Source organism: Sycon ciliatum, chromosome 2 (genome assembly GCF_964019385.1).
Source record: "Sycon ciliatum chromosome 2, ocSycCili1.1, whole genome shotgun sequence".
NCBI classification, from domain to species: Eukaryota; Metazoa; Porifera; class Calcarea; order Leucosolenida; family Sycettidae; genus Sycon; species Sycon ciliatum.
In genome coordinates, this window is record NC_088644.1 from 24950002 (window position 1) to 24965183 (window position 15182).

Here is a 15182-nt window from a genome sequence, read left to right on the forward strand (position 1 = left end):
GCGCCACAGCCTTCTCAGTTGCCGGGAGTCTGAACGCCTAGGACTGGTGAAGCGTCTCTTTGACACATCCGAACCCCACGCAGCCACAAACCGATCCTGATACAGCACCAATGCTGCCAGTTTCGTCTGACTCCTCCGATCACCCCCCTGTGGTGCCGCACGAGTCCTCTAATGAGCAATCTTCAAATCGTCTCCCGGATGATCTCTCTAGCACTATGCCTGATTGGGTTCTGCTCGAGTTTCCGCATCTATTTACCGGCCTAGAGAGCATGGCAGATGAATATCACATTGCTCTGACCGACAATGCCCGTCCTACTAGTATATACTCACCGCGCAATGCCTCTCTGCCACTGAGGGCCAAGGTACACCAAGAGCTACAGCGCATGGAGTCTATGGGAATAATTAAGCCCGTCTCTGGTCCCACTGACTGGTGCCATGCCATGGTTGTAGTGCCGAAGCCGGATAAGTCCGTGCGCATCTGTGTTGATTATAACCCTCTCAACGCTATCATCCGTCTGGAATTACATTAACTCACGACCGTCGACGAAACGCTGGCCCAACTGGAGGGTTCCACAGTGTTCACCAAGTTAGATGCCAACTCTGGGTTTTGGCAAATCCCACTCAGTGAAGCATCCCAGTCCCTGACAACATTCAATTTTATACTCATATATACAACAGAGAGATTGGAAGCTGTGTCACAAGTCTGAGTTTTACATATTACTAGGATCATCAGGCAGCCTCAGGTTGCCTGATGGTCATAGTAATACGTGAAACTCAGAGCTGTGACACAGCTTCCAGTCTTTCATGTGTACAAGGCCCTACCCTACATGGCTATTGAGCGCTCTTCGGACAGTGAAGCACACCAGTAGATAACTCATATTATATGTTTAGTTATTGGGGTGGGGGGGGGGGGGGGGATGGAGGGGGGAATTGAGCGACAAGGTGCTATGCAAATTGCTCTGCCACTTCGAGTATTTTGAAATCAATATTAGACATTGACACCAACAAAAGCACCGGCCCGGACGGAATCCCGTCTATTCTTCTGAAGCTCATTGCCGACCGCATCGCCCCTTCCTTAACAATAATTTCAATCACTCCTTCACCCATGGACAAGTCCCGAGAGACTGGCGAGATGCCATGGTGTCTCCAATCTTCAAGAAGGACAGTCGAGCCTGTCCCACAAACTATCGTCCTATCTCCCTCCTACCCGTCGTATCAAAACTGCAAGAAAGAATCGCCCACAAAGCTCTCTACAGGCACATCCAACCCCATCTCCCTCCAGAACAGTCAGGCTTCAGGAAGAACGACAGCACAGAGGACCAAATAAGCCGCCTGCTGCACGAACTTGCTGCAGACCTTGAGGTCAAGAAGTCAATACACAACAACGTTGAGACGTTTTCAATGTTTTCCACAAATACAAGCATGAAATGCCATTAGATTAACAGCGGACACAATCACACCTTTTTGGTACCCTTTTTTCCATATTACACACCTTGGCTGAAATAATTCATAGTTCACTTTAGACCCAGTTAGACTGAATCTCCCACATGCGTGAAACGCCACCACCCTCAATGCCGAAGGTGCAGAGTCAGCTACGAAAGCACTGGGAGGTGAGTACAAAGATCAAACCCACTACCAAAGTGGTCAGAGACTGATATCTCATTTCCTGCATCATTCCTTCCGATGATTTACACGTACCAATCAACTGTGGGTTTGCAGCAAAGCTGAAAAAATCTCTTCCCGCTTCATTGACATTGGGTAAGGGGCCATCCGTAAATATCGATAGTTTTTTCAATCCGTGAATTTTACAAAGTAACCAGGACCCACCACCCACCCACCCTACTTTTTACGGAATAAATTTTGATGACACATGTACTGTACCTACATAAATGTAGGTGGAGTCCATGGAGTCCATACACACGCAGGCAGCTGTACCAAACAAAGTACTGTAGTCTGCCGTGCCATTTTCGTTAGGCAGCTGTACCAAACAAAGTAGTCTGCCGTGCCATTTTCGTTAGGCCACGCTCCACATGGGAACTAAACACCGCCGCCCAGTCTGCCTCCACTGCACAGCTTCTGCAGCAGATCACGGCAACGGTCTCGGGCCTGGTTCAAGCCGCACCAGCGCAGGCTCCGGCGCGCACGCCGCCGCTGCCGAATTTTCGTTCCCTGAACAATTCAGACGATGCTGATGCCTGGTTCACCACGGCCGACCGTGTCCTCACTGGTCATGGGATCGCACCAAATCGCTTCGCGCTAGCCATAGCTCCTCACCTCACTGGCAAGGCTTTGGCAGCATACAACGCGATGTCAGCAAACGACACCACGGACTTTGCTCTCGTCCGTACTGCCGTGCTTCGCCGGTTCCATGTCGATGCGAAGCACTATAGGAAAAAGTTTCGTTCCGACACTCTAGGTGAGAGTACCTCGCACGTGGATCTGGCTACGCGTCTGACCGATATTTTCAATAAATGAATTGCTGCTGAGAATGCTGGCGATGTCGCTGCTGTACGCGACGTTCTTGTACGAGAGCAGCTCATCGCTACATTGTCACAGGACGCACATACCTTTGTGTTGGAGCACGAGGATAAATCTGCCTTGGACACAGCCAAGCTAGTGGATACCTACGTCAGTGCTCGCCCTCCACCAGTCCAAGGCGTCTCCGCAGTTTCTTCTGGGTATGGCAAACCCCGATCTGCCCAACCAGCCCGTACCTGTGACTTCTGTGGTGGTCCACATCACGCACGTTCGATATGTCCAGCCAGGGAGAAGTCGTGCTCTGCATGCGGCAAAACAGGCCATTGTGCCAAAGTATGTCGTACCACTAAGCGCCGCACAGGCAGGGTTGACCAGTGCGACCAGTTGGATGAGCCACCAGAGTGTACACTGCCTGCTTCGGTGTCTGCCTCTACGCTGTCTGCTTTGGACGTGACTCCTCTGTTCCTGGGTGCCGTTTCATCCTCAGCCAAAGCATGGTACGTGGATGTGAACGTCAATGACTCCTCGATCCGCTTCAAAGTGGACACTGGCGCGGAGGTCACAGTAATTTCCAGTGCAATCTACGAGTGCATGACGGTTCGACCACCGTTAACACCGTGCCATAGTGGATTGTTCAGCGCTACGAATGACCAGCTAAGAACGCTCGGTCAGTTTTCAGCCACGCTTACGCGCCCCGGCCAGCCACCAGTGACAGCGCCAGTTTACGTTGCACAGGGCCTGCGCCACAGCCTTCTCAGTTGCCGGGAGTCTGAACGCCTAGGACTGGTGAAGCGTCTCTTTGACACATCCGAACCCCACGCAGCCACAAACCGATCCTGATACAGCACCAATGCTGCCAGTTTCGTCTGACTCCTCCGATCACCCCCCTGTGGTGCCGCACGAGTCCTCTAATGAGCAATCTTCAAATCGTCTCCCGGATGATCTCTCTAGCACTATGCCTGATTGGGTTCTGCTCGAGTTTCCGCATCTATTTACCGGCCTAGGGAGCATGGCAGATGAATATCACATTGCTCTGACCGACAATGCCCGTCCTACTAGTATATACTCACCGCGCAATGCCTCTCTGCCACTGAGGGCCAAGGTACACCAAGAGCTACAGCGCATGGAGTCTATGGGAATAATTAAGCCCGTCTCTGGTCCCACTGACTGGTGCCATGCCATGGTTGTAGTGCCGAAGCCGGATAAGTCCGTGCGCATCTGTGTTGATTATAACCCTCTCAACGCTATCATCCGTCTGGAATTACATTAACTCACGACCGTCGACGAAACGCTGGCCCAACTGGAGGGTTCCACAGTGTTCACCAAGTTAGATGCCAACTCTGGGTTTTGGCAAATCCCACTCAGTGAAGCATCCCAGTCCCTGACAACATTCAATTTTATACTCATATATACAACAGAGAGATTGGAAGCTGTGTCACAAGTCTGAGTTTTACATATTACTAGGATCATCAGGCAGCCTCAGGTTGCCTGATGGTCATAGTAATACGTGAAACTCAGAGCTGTGACACAGCTTCCAGTCTTTCATGTGTACAAGGCCCTACCCTACATGGCTATTGAGCGCTCTTCGGACAGTGAAGCACACCAGTAGATAACTCATATTATATGTTTAGTTATTGGGGTGGGGGGGGGGGGGATGGAGGGGGGAATTGAGCGACAAGGTGCTATGCAAATTGCTCTGCCACTTCGAGTATTTTGAAATCAATATTAGACATTGACACCAACAAAAGCACCGGCCCGGACGGAATCCCGTCTATTCTTCTGAAGCTCATTGCCGACCGCATCGCCCCTTCCTTAACAATAATTTCAATCACTCCTTCACCCATGGACAAGTCCCGAGAGACTGGCGAGATGCCATGGTGTCTCCAATCTTCAAGAAGGACAGTCGAGCCTGTCCCACAAACTATCGTCCTATCTCCCTCCTACCCGTCGTATCAAAACTGCAAGAAAGAATCGCCCACAAAGCTCTCTACAGGCACATCCAACCCCATCTCCCTCCAGAACAGTCAGGCTTCAGGAAGAACGACAGCACAGAGGACCAAATAAGCCGCCTGCTGCACGAACTTGCTGCAGACCTTGAGGTCAAGAAGTCAATACACAACAACGTTGAGACGTTTTCAATGTTTTCCACAAATACAAGCATGAAATGCCATTAGATTAACAGCGGACACAATCACACCTTTTTGGTACCCTTTTTTCCATATTACACACCTTGGCTGAAATAATTCATAGTTCACTTTAGACCCAGTTAGACTGAATCTCCCACATGCGTGAAACGCCACCACCCTCAATGCCGAAGGTGCAGAGTCAGCTACGAAAGCACTGGGAGGTGAGTACAAAGATCAAACCCACTACCAAAGTGGTCAGAGACTGATATCTCATTTCCTGCATCATTCCTTCCAATGATTTACACGTACCAATCAACTGTGGGTTTGCAGCAAAGCTGAAAAAATCTCTTCCCGCTTCATTGACATTGGGTAAGGGGCCATCCGTAAATATCGATAGTTTTTTCAATCCGTGAATTTTACAAAGTAACCAGGACCCACCACCCACCCACCCTACTTTTTACGGAATAAATTTTGATGACACATGTACTGTACCTACATAAATGTAGGTGGAGTCCATGGAGTCCATACACACGCAGGCAGCTGTACCAAACAAAGTACTGTAGTCTGCCGTGCCATTTTCGTTAGGCAGCTGTACCAAACAAAGTAGTCTGCCGTGCCATTTTCGTTAGGCCACGCTCCACATGGGAACTGTTCCAACCATTGGCGATGTAGCAATTCTTCGATGTGGAGTTCAAATAAGAGCTGGACTTGACCGGGATTATTCAGGTATTCTGATACTTCGAATAATTGTGCAATAATTAAACTTGTGAATAATATCTGACAAACTTCCCTCTTTCTTTTGCTTCAAGAGTTTCGATCTCCACTACATTTTTTGGAGACAACAATCTACGTGTACGTGTGGTTCGACGCACGCAGACCCACGCACACGCAGTACTGGGCGCCAGGTCCGCGTGTCATCGATATTTTATTTACTTTGAATTTCGGCTGCACATACCACCCAGGTACGAAAATTTCACGGATTGTAAAAACTATCGACATTTACGGACGGCCCCTAAGAATGTTACTAAACTGTCGTGGCAACAGTGACACTTTTCATTGTGGTTGATGTCTCAACTGCGTACATAGTGTAAAGGTCATCATGGCATGTTCCACTTGACCCATCCACTTAATAAAACGTAACTGACCTGTGATCTCTGGCTCTGTCGTTGGCGACGTGCTATTCACTGTTGGTGACATTGTTGTTTGCATTAAAGTAGTAGTTTCAGAACCACCACTGTCAGTATCTAAGGAAACAGCCAAAAAGAAGAAGAAAATACATGTTATCCAATCAATATTCTATAAAACTGTGAACGGTACCATTCAGCCGTTGAATAATACTACAAACTCTCCTCCTCCATGTGCTCTAAAGTAAAGGCGACCATTGCCACCCTCGGTAGCCATTATTCACACCAATAATTTCAAACAACGAAGATGTAACGGGTAAAAAAACATTTCCTTCTGACAACTGTTTCGCCTATCAAAGGCTTGTCAGAGAAGGTGATACTGGAGTTTGTAATTGAAATGGCAATATTACTGGCAATATTTATACTCACTGAGGGAAAGACACAAACGGGAAAGTCTGAGGAAAAAACTGACTGTCACCACAAGGACTCGAAGCATCGTATTGGAAATCAACTGTGGGTTTGCAGCAAAGCTGAAAAATCTCTTCCCACTTCATTGACATCAAATTTTGGTAAGAGTGTTACTAAACTGTCGTGGCAACAGTGAAATTTGTCATTGTGGTTGATTGGTCCGTGTCGTGCAATGTTATCGCATGAGCTGATTGTATAGTAACTGCTGGTGTTCGTGGATGTGATAGCGTAACTTGTAGCTCTTTTGGTTCTCTTTTCTTTCTATAAATTAATCCTGGGATCTCCACCCGTGTCTAAAAAAACACAAAATTTTGATATTATCCACTGCCTTGTAACCTATTACCTTCCCAAATATATACAGGCATGGATTCAAAACAGAAAAAGGCAAACAAAATCAGCCATACCATCAACTGCGAAATCTCTTCTCGTACTCTCTTCAAATCCCAGATATCCCTGCTGTTGCACAACTCTGTATGCTCGTGTAGCGACCACCCCTGCCCGTACACGTAAGTAGTCATTAACCCCTAGTTAAGCTCTGCCCACCCTATTCTTCCTCACTCTTTCTCCTTTCTTTCACTATTATCTCTTATTGGCCACTGGCTATTGTGAGAATAAAGATTTGAAACTTCCATCTGCTCAAAAATGGCTAAGAACTTGTGTAAGGTACTAACCTGTTGCTGTTGCAGCAGTAGTATTGGCTTGCGTCATTGTAGGTGATGTGTTCTTTATTGTCGTTGCCAGTAAAGTAGTTGTGTCAGAATCACCACCACCAGTAACTAAGAAAAATAGCCAAAAAGAAGAAGAAAATAAATTACTATCCGCTGCCTTATAACATTCCCAAATACATGTCAGACCTCGCTATAACGGAATATTCGGGGTGGGCCAACGTTTATGTTATAGTGAGTTGGGGACACCAGTATGCAACATGTATGTCAAAATGACGCTCTTTGCTTACTGATCACAACTGTCTAGCTAAAATAGTAATGATCCACTCTGGTCAACTCAGGAAGTGTGTTGTACTAGGGTGTCGACTGCATTGTGTTGAAAACACTACTTCTCGAAGTACACATTATGTACCCAGTCCACACGACTGTAGTGTCGGAAGAATGCATGAATGCCAGTAGACGTGTTGAGTGCAAGCATGGGTATGCAGCCGTGAGCAGAAATTTCAAAAAAAGAACGTGATTTGGGCCGAAAAGACGATGCACTGTAGAGGAGACGGTTTCAAATAGGACATAGGTTGCAAACCGGAACGGTCTAAATTATAAAGTTTCTCTCTTGGTATTTTGATTAGAAAACGTATGTCACAGTGAGACTACGATGTGTTTAACTCAGCGCCAAAATTTCATGGCTCTGCGATGACCAGAAGCGCCATACCAAGCATTTGAGTTTTCGACGTGTTGCTTCCCACTGCGACTAGAGTTTTACGTCTTTTGAAAAATCAAGTTCTTGTCGCAGGTAAATAGTGGCTCGCCTCTCGCCAATAAAGAACCGTACACCAATGTAAACTAATGGAAGCACACAAAAGGTTTATTGGTGCTCTGTACTGGCCGTCGTGGAGCCATAGCAATTACCTAATTTCAGACCCAGAGTGAATTTGACGAGCACTCTGAAACCTGTCCAGTTTGGAGCCACCTCTGTAAACACCAACAATTGAGGGGAACTTGGAGGCAACGGGCCAACACAAAGGAGGGGCTCAGATCGATCGACTCTGGCCTCAGAGCAAACTACAACATGCCAGCTTCCTTCCACAAACATATTTCGAGTGAACAATCCATACTGATGATCGGATAAGGTCTACACAATTTTGCTGTCAACCCGTTCCGGTATCGAACCGTCGCCTCTACGTGTTGTATTATATTGATGTCGCTGGGCACTTGGGACCAGGCGAACAAAGCGAAACAGTGTATTATAGCAAAAATTACGCTTTAGCAGATTAGGTCATAGTGAGGAAATTTTATATAGAAGTGATGCGGTTTTGGCAGGGACATTTGCATTTCGTACGTTGTAGTGAGGTTTATATTATAGCGAGGGTCGTTATAGCAAGGTCTGACCTGTATACACAAGCATGAATTACAACACGAAAAATGGCCAGCAAAATCCAACCGCACCAGCAACTTCCATATTTTTCAAAAATAGCTTAGAACTTGTGTAAAATACCTGTTGCTGTTGGTGTTGCAGCAGTAGTAGTGGCTTGTGCCACTGTAGGTGACGTGTTCTTTGCTTCTACAGAACATAGATCGTCAGGAGATGTTTTCAGTTTCCATGTCGCCAAGAGGCAGCAAGCCCCCCCCCCCAAAAAAAAGAACAGCAAATGCAAAGACAAAGACTCATAGCCAGCAAAACATTGAAGACTGGCACCTGGCAAAGTTATGTCATAGCTGTACAAATCTGTACCCAATACACGGCAGCCCAACATATGAAGAACAGCATGAGAATGGAGTCCCAATGCCCATTTTATTCAAATCTGCCACTGACCCAGCACAATGGTCCCGTCTTGGACTACCGCTATCAGGCAATGTGACATGCAGAGGGAAAAGGAAATGTGCTGAAAAGTCAACACTCCCATCGTACACTGGGATTGTCAACTTTGAAAGGGCCAAATAGGGGTTGGGTGGGGGAGGGGGGAAGGGGGAATTGAACGACAAGGTGCTATGTCAATTGTTCTGCTACTTCCAGTACTTTGAAATCGATGTTAGATTGACCACGACAAACCCAAGCCTGTGTTCAATGCCTAAAAGGGAGTCAAATATAAGCAGTCAGTATATCTCTAAGGAGTGAAATATGCAGGAATATTTCACTGCTTTTAGTAACATGTATAGCAAGAATCAATGGAAGTCAATACTAAGAGAGTGATAATGTACATTGTGGTACAGGAAACCTTCAAAGAAAGCTACAACCAAGAACACATTCCAATACTTCGCAACTATCAAAAGGACCGTGAATAGGTAAAGCTAAACAACGCTTAGACATCCGAGTAAAGCCAACTTGAAACATGATTGTACTTTTCAGGAAACTGACCTGCACTTGTTGCCAATGCCGCAGTTGGCGTGGTATTTGTTGGTAGCATGCTTGGCGACAGGGAAGTGCTTGATACCATGGTTGTTGCTGATGAAGCTGTTTCTCCAGTACTTGCATTTCCAGTAGCTGAGACAACAGCACAAAGCAAATACAATGCAATACACAAAGTTGAGATGTTTTCAATGTTTTCCAAAAAATATAAGCCTGAAATGCCATTAAGTGAACAGCCGAAACAATCACACTTAATTAGTACCCTTTTTCCGTGTTTCACACATTGGCTAAATTATTTTACAGTTCACTTTAGACAGAATTTTCCGCAAGCGTAGCGACGCCTACAACCTCAATGCCCAATGTGAAGATTCAGCTACTAAAACACTGGGAGGTGAGTACAAAGATCAAACCCACTACCAAAGTGGTCAAATACTGAAATCTTATTTGTTGCATCATTCTTTCCCATGAAATGCTACGATTTACATGAACCAAATCAACTGTGGGTTTGCAACAAAGCTAAAAAAAATCTCTTCCCGCTTCATTGACATTGGGTTAGAATGTTACTAAACTGTCGTGGCAAAAGTGACACTTTTCATTGTGGGTGATGTCTCAAAGGCGTACATAGTGTAAAGGTCATCATGGCATGTTCCACTTGACCTATCCACTTAATAAAACGTAACTGACCTGTGATTTCTGGCTCTGTCGTTGGCGATGTGCTATTCACTGTTGGTGACATTGTCGTTTGCAGTAAAGTAGTAGTTTCAGAACCACCACTACCAGTATCTAAGGAAACAGCCAAAAAGAAGAAGAAATTCCATTGTTATCCCATGAATATTCTACAAAACTGTGAACAATACCATTAAGCTGTTGAATACTACAAACTCTCCTCCTCCATGTGCTCTAAAGGCGACCATTGCCACCCTCGGTAGCCATTATTCACACCATAATTTAAAACAACAAAGATGTAACAGGTAAAAAAACATTTCCTTCTGACAACTGTTTCGCCTATCAAAGGCTCGTCAGAGAAGGTGATACTGGTGTTTGTAATTGACATGGCAATATTACTAGTATTATTTATACTCACTGGTTTGAGGGAAAGACACAAACAGTAAAAGTCTGAAGAAAAAATTGACTGTCACCACCAGGATTCGAAGTTTCGTATTGGAAAATGATTGTGGGTTTGCAGCAAAGCTGAAAAATCTCTTCCCGCTTCAGTGACATTTTTCATTGGGGTTGATTGATCCGTACCGTGTCGTGCAATGTTATCGCATGCGCTGATTGTAAAGTAACTGCTGGTATTCGTGGATATGATAGCGTAACTCTTTTGGTTCTCTTTTCTTTCTATAAATTAATCCTTGGCTCTCCACCCTTGTCTAATAGAATACAAAATTATGTTTGGTTAACGTAGGAGTTAACCGTTGTTAACAGTCATGTACCATTGCTTCGCTGTTGGCCTTTATAACGGGTTGCATAACCCTCCTTACGTGTGTGCATGATCTTGCTCTCTCTACATACTGCTGTGTATCATAGACATCACATGCCCACGCTCTGCGCATGCGCAGATTTCCTGTGCGCACAACAGAGCTTGCTGTCTTTCCAGTTTCCTTGCCTGCAGTCAGCTTTCAAATTCTCACCCACCCTCCTCATCCCATTTCTTACTCTTACACTCCACATATTTTGAAACACACGGATGCGGGCACTCCTCCGTAACTGGCCTCTCGCACACTACTATTAAACTCGCATGGGTCATAAACCGCTCCTGCTCAACGCAGGCCGACCCACCAACTCGCATGGGTCACAAACCGCTCCTGCTCAGCGCAGGCCGACCCACTTGGTCATATACAGCTCCTGCCCTCGGTAGGCCGACCACACGATTTGTTAACGCGCACTCAATAGAGGCCAGCTACTCTGCCCGACATTCCCATTCTTCCGAACTCACTCTCTTGTCTTTTGGTGTGTCGCGTCCTGCACGCGTGTGTGTCTACTCCATACTCTAGCTTGGGGAGTAGAATGTTAATTGATATTATCCACTGCCTTGTAACCTATTACCTTCCCAAATATATACAGGCATGGATTGCACCACAGAAAAAGGCAAACAAAATCAACCATACCATCAACTTCCATCTGATCAAAAATAGCTAAGAACTGGTGTATGGTACTAACCTGTTGCTGTTGCAGCAGTAGTATTGGCTTGCGTCATTGTAGGTGATGTGTTCTTCATTGTCGTTGCCAGTAAAGTAGTTGTGTCAGAATCACCACCGCCAGTAACTAAGAAAAATAGCCAAAAAGAAGAAGAAAATAAATTACTATCCGCTGCCTTATAACATTCCCAAATACATGTCAGACCTCGCTATAACCGAATCTTCGGGGTGGGGCAACGTTTATGTTATAGTGAGTTGGGGACACCAGTATGCAACATGTATGTCAAAATGACGCTCTTTGCTTACTGATCACAACTGTCTAGCTAAAGTAGTAATGATCCACTCTGGTCAACTCAGGAAGTGTGTTGTACTAGGGTGTCGACTGCATTGTGTTGAAAACACTACTTCTCGAAGTACACATTATGTACCCAGTCCGCACGACTGTAGTGTCGGAAGAATGCATGAATGCCAGTAGACGTGTTGAGTGCAAGCATGCAGCCGTTAGCATTAATTTCAAGAAAAGAAAGTGATTTGGGCCGAAAAGACGATGCCCTGTACAACGTGTTGTATTATATTGACGTCGCTGGGCACTTGGGACCAAGCGAACAAAAGCGAAACAGTGTGTTATAGCAAAAATTACGCTTTGGCGGATTAGGTCATAGTGAGGAAATTTTATACAGAAGTGATGCGGTTTTGGCAGGGACATTTGCATTTCGTACGTTGTAGTGAGGTTTATATTATAGCGAGGGTCGTTATAGCAAGGTCTGACCTGTATATACAAGCATGAATTACAACACGAAAAATGGCCAGCAAAATCCAACCGCACCAGCAACTTCCATATTTTTCAAAAATTGCTAAGAACTTGTGTAAAATACTAACCTGTTGCTGTTGGTGTTGCAGCAGTAGTAGTGGCTTGTGCCACTGTAGGTGATGTGCTGTTTGCCTCTACAGAACATAGATCGTCAAGAGATGTTTTCAGTTTCCATGTCGCCAAGAGGCAGCAAGCCCCCGAAAAAAGAGCAGCAAATGCAAAAACAGAGACTCATAGCCAGCATAACATTGAAGACGGGCACCTGGCAAAGTTATTCCATAGCTGTACAAATCTGTACCCAATGCACGGCAGCCCAACATATGAAGAACAGCATGAGAATGGAGTCCCAATGCCCATTTTATTCAAATCTGCCACTGACCCAGCACAATGGTCCCGTCTTGGACTACCGCTATCAGGCAATGCGACATGCAGAGGGAAAAAGAGATGTGCTGAGAAGTCAACAGGCCATCGTACACTGGGATTGGCAACTTTGAAAGGGCCAAATAGGGGTCGGGGTTCGCTTGGGGGGGGGGGGGGGTGGGGGAGGAGGGGGAATTGAACGACAAGGTGCTATGTCAATTGTTCTGCTACTTCCAGTACTTTGAAATCAATATAGATTGACCACGACAAACCCACGCACGTGTTCAATGCCTAAAAGGGAGTCAAATATAAGCAGTCAGTATATCCCTAAGGAGTGAAATATGCAGGAATATTTCACTGCTTTTAGTAACATGTATAGCAAGAATCAATGGAAGTCAATACTAAGAGAGTGATAATGTACATTGTGGTACAGGAAACCTTCAAAGAAAGCTACAATCAAGAACACATTCCAATACTTCGCAACTATCAAAAGGACCGTGAATAGGTAAAGCTAAACAACGCTTAGACATCCGAGTAAAGCCAACTTGAAACATGATTGTACTTTTCAGGAAACTGACCTGCACTTGTTGCCAATGCCGCAGTTGGCGTGGTATTTGTTGGTAGCATGCTTGGTGACAGGGTAGTGCTTGATACCATGGTTGTTGCTGATGAAGCTGTTTCTCCAGTACTTGCATTTCCAGTAGCTGAGACAACAGCACAAAGCAAATACAATGCAATACACAACGTTGAGATGTTTTCAATGTTTTCCAAAAATACAAGCCTAAAATGCCATTACGTTAACGGCCGACACAATCACACTTTAACCCGACTGCTGCATGGACGATAAGTGCTGCGAATAGTGATCATGCACCCTGGCCTGAGCAGCTCGCTTGGCTCGCTTGGCTAATTGAAAGTCTGCCGACCTCGGCCACATTATGTTGCTAATACATGCACAACCCCAGTCACAGCGCACAAGTAGTTGGTTGAGTTTGGCCGTCAGGAGGCCAGCGCAAGGTATCCGGGGCGCGGGTCTGATTCCAGCGAGGGGCAATGTGGTACCCCGCAGCGCAAGGGTAGCGTGATACCCTAAGCCAACGTGCGTGCTGCATGAGTAGCGTGATACTCGCCGAGCGCTTTTGCTGTTGCCTAGCAATGCGTTTCTGTCTTTCCTGGGCCCCCAAATGCATGTTGGGTGGCCCTGCGCATGACTGCACGTTGTCATAGCAACCTTGGAAATCTCAAGCCGGTTACCAACAAGCTAGGAATCAGACCAAGCCGCCGAATGCCCCCGCCGGCCCCCGGCGCTTCATTGCAATTGAATTAATATTTTGTCCAGAATAGTGAGCTAGGACAGATCAAATACAATGTAGCTTGGAGTACCATCATGCTGAGTGGCACTCATTGTGAGACGTAGGATAGTGTAGAGCGATAATAAATACCAGGAGGCGTGGGTGGGAGGGAGAAATTGCAAAACAGTTGGATGCACGCAGCAGCACAGCTAGCAAGAGAAAGAGCCGTGGATGGGTTTGTTCCTGTTTTTGATGGCTGTGGCCATCCGTTCGCCCAACGCTCGTGTGAGTACGGCGTTTGTTTGTGCTGCCAGCTCGCGTCCGGAGTTTGTTTGTGCTGCCAGCTCGGGCCCGGTGCGCGAGTGAAACCGAACCGTGACAAAGGCTTTCGCTCTTTAGTGCTATTGACTGGCTTTTCATACGATGCCTATTGATGTCTAGAGACATGCTGTCTAGCCTTCCCCTGGTACGCATTCACGGGGCTTTGTTGAAGTTTGTGCCGTGAACTGCCAAAGGGAATTGTTTGAATGGTGCTGGGGCGAGTGCGACATTACGGCGTCCCTGCAGCCGGCTTAATCGCGTTTGTTGCCACAACCGATTTTAACCCGACTGCTGCATGGACGATAAGTGCTGCGAATAGTGATCATGCACCCTGGCCTGAGCAGCTCGCTTGGCTCGCTTGGCTAATTGAAAGTCTGCCGACCTCGGCCACATTATATTGCTAATACATGCACAACCCCAGTCACAGCGCACAAGTAGTTGGTTGAGTTTGGCCGTCAGGAGGCCAGCGCAAGGTATCCGGGGCGCGGGTCTGATTCCAGCGAGGGGCAATTATGTGGTACCCCGCAGCGCAAGGGTAGCGTGATACCCTAAGCCAACGTGCGTGCTGCATGAGTAGCGTGATACTCGCCGAGCGCTTTTGCTGTTGCCTAGCAACGCGTTTCTGTCTTTCCTGGGCCCCCAAATGCATGTTGGGTGGCCCTGCGCATGACTGCACGTTGTCATAGCAACCTTGGAAATCTCAAGCCGGTTACCAACAAGCTAGGAATCAGACCAAGCCGCCGAATGCCCCCAAATTCTGCGTTGGTCAGCCGAATGACCTTAGTGTGGTATTCAAGCGCTTCAGCTACATCATGTACATGTACGTAGTTCAAATGCATGCCATTCGTATGGTTGTTTTCCCTTAGTGACATTGATAAGGGTTTGAATCGCATGTAGTCGGCAAAAGCAATGGGTGGCATGATGCCTTAGGTGGGAGCTATAGCACAGCAACTGAGGGTGCAGGTTACTGAGGTAACTTATCATCAGTATCAGAGGCGTGCGTGCACAGTCAGTGCTAGAACGTGAGTGCATATGTCAGCGAATGGGCGTAC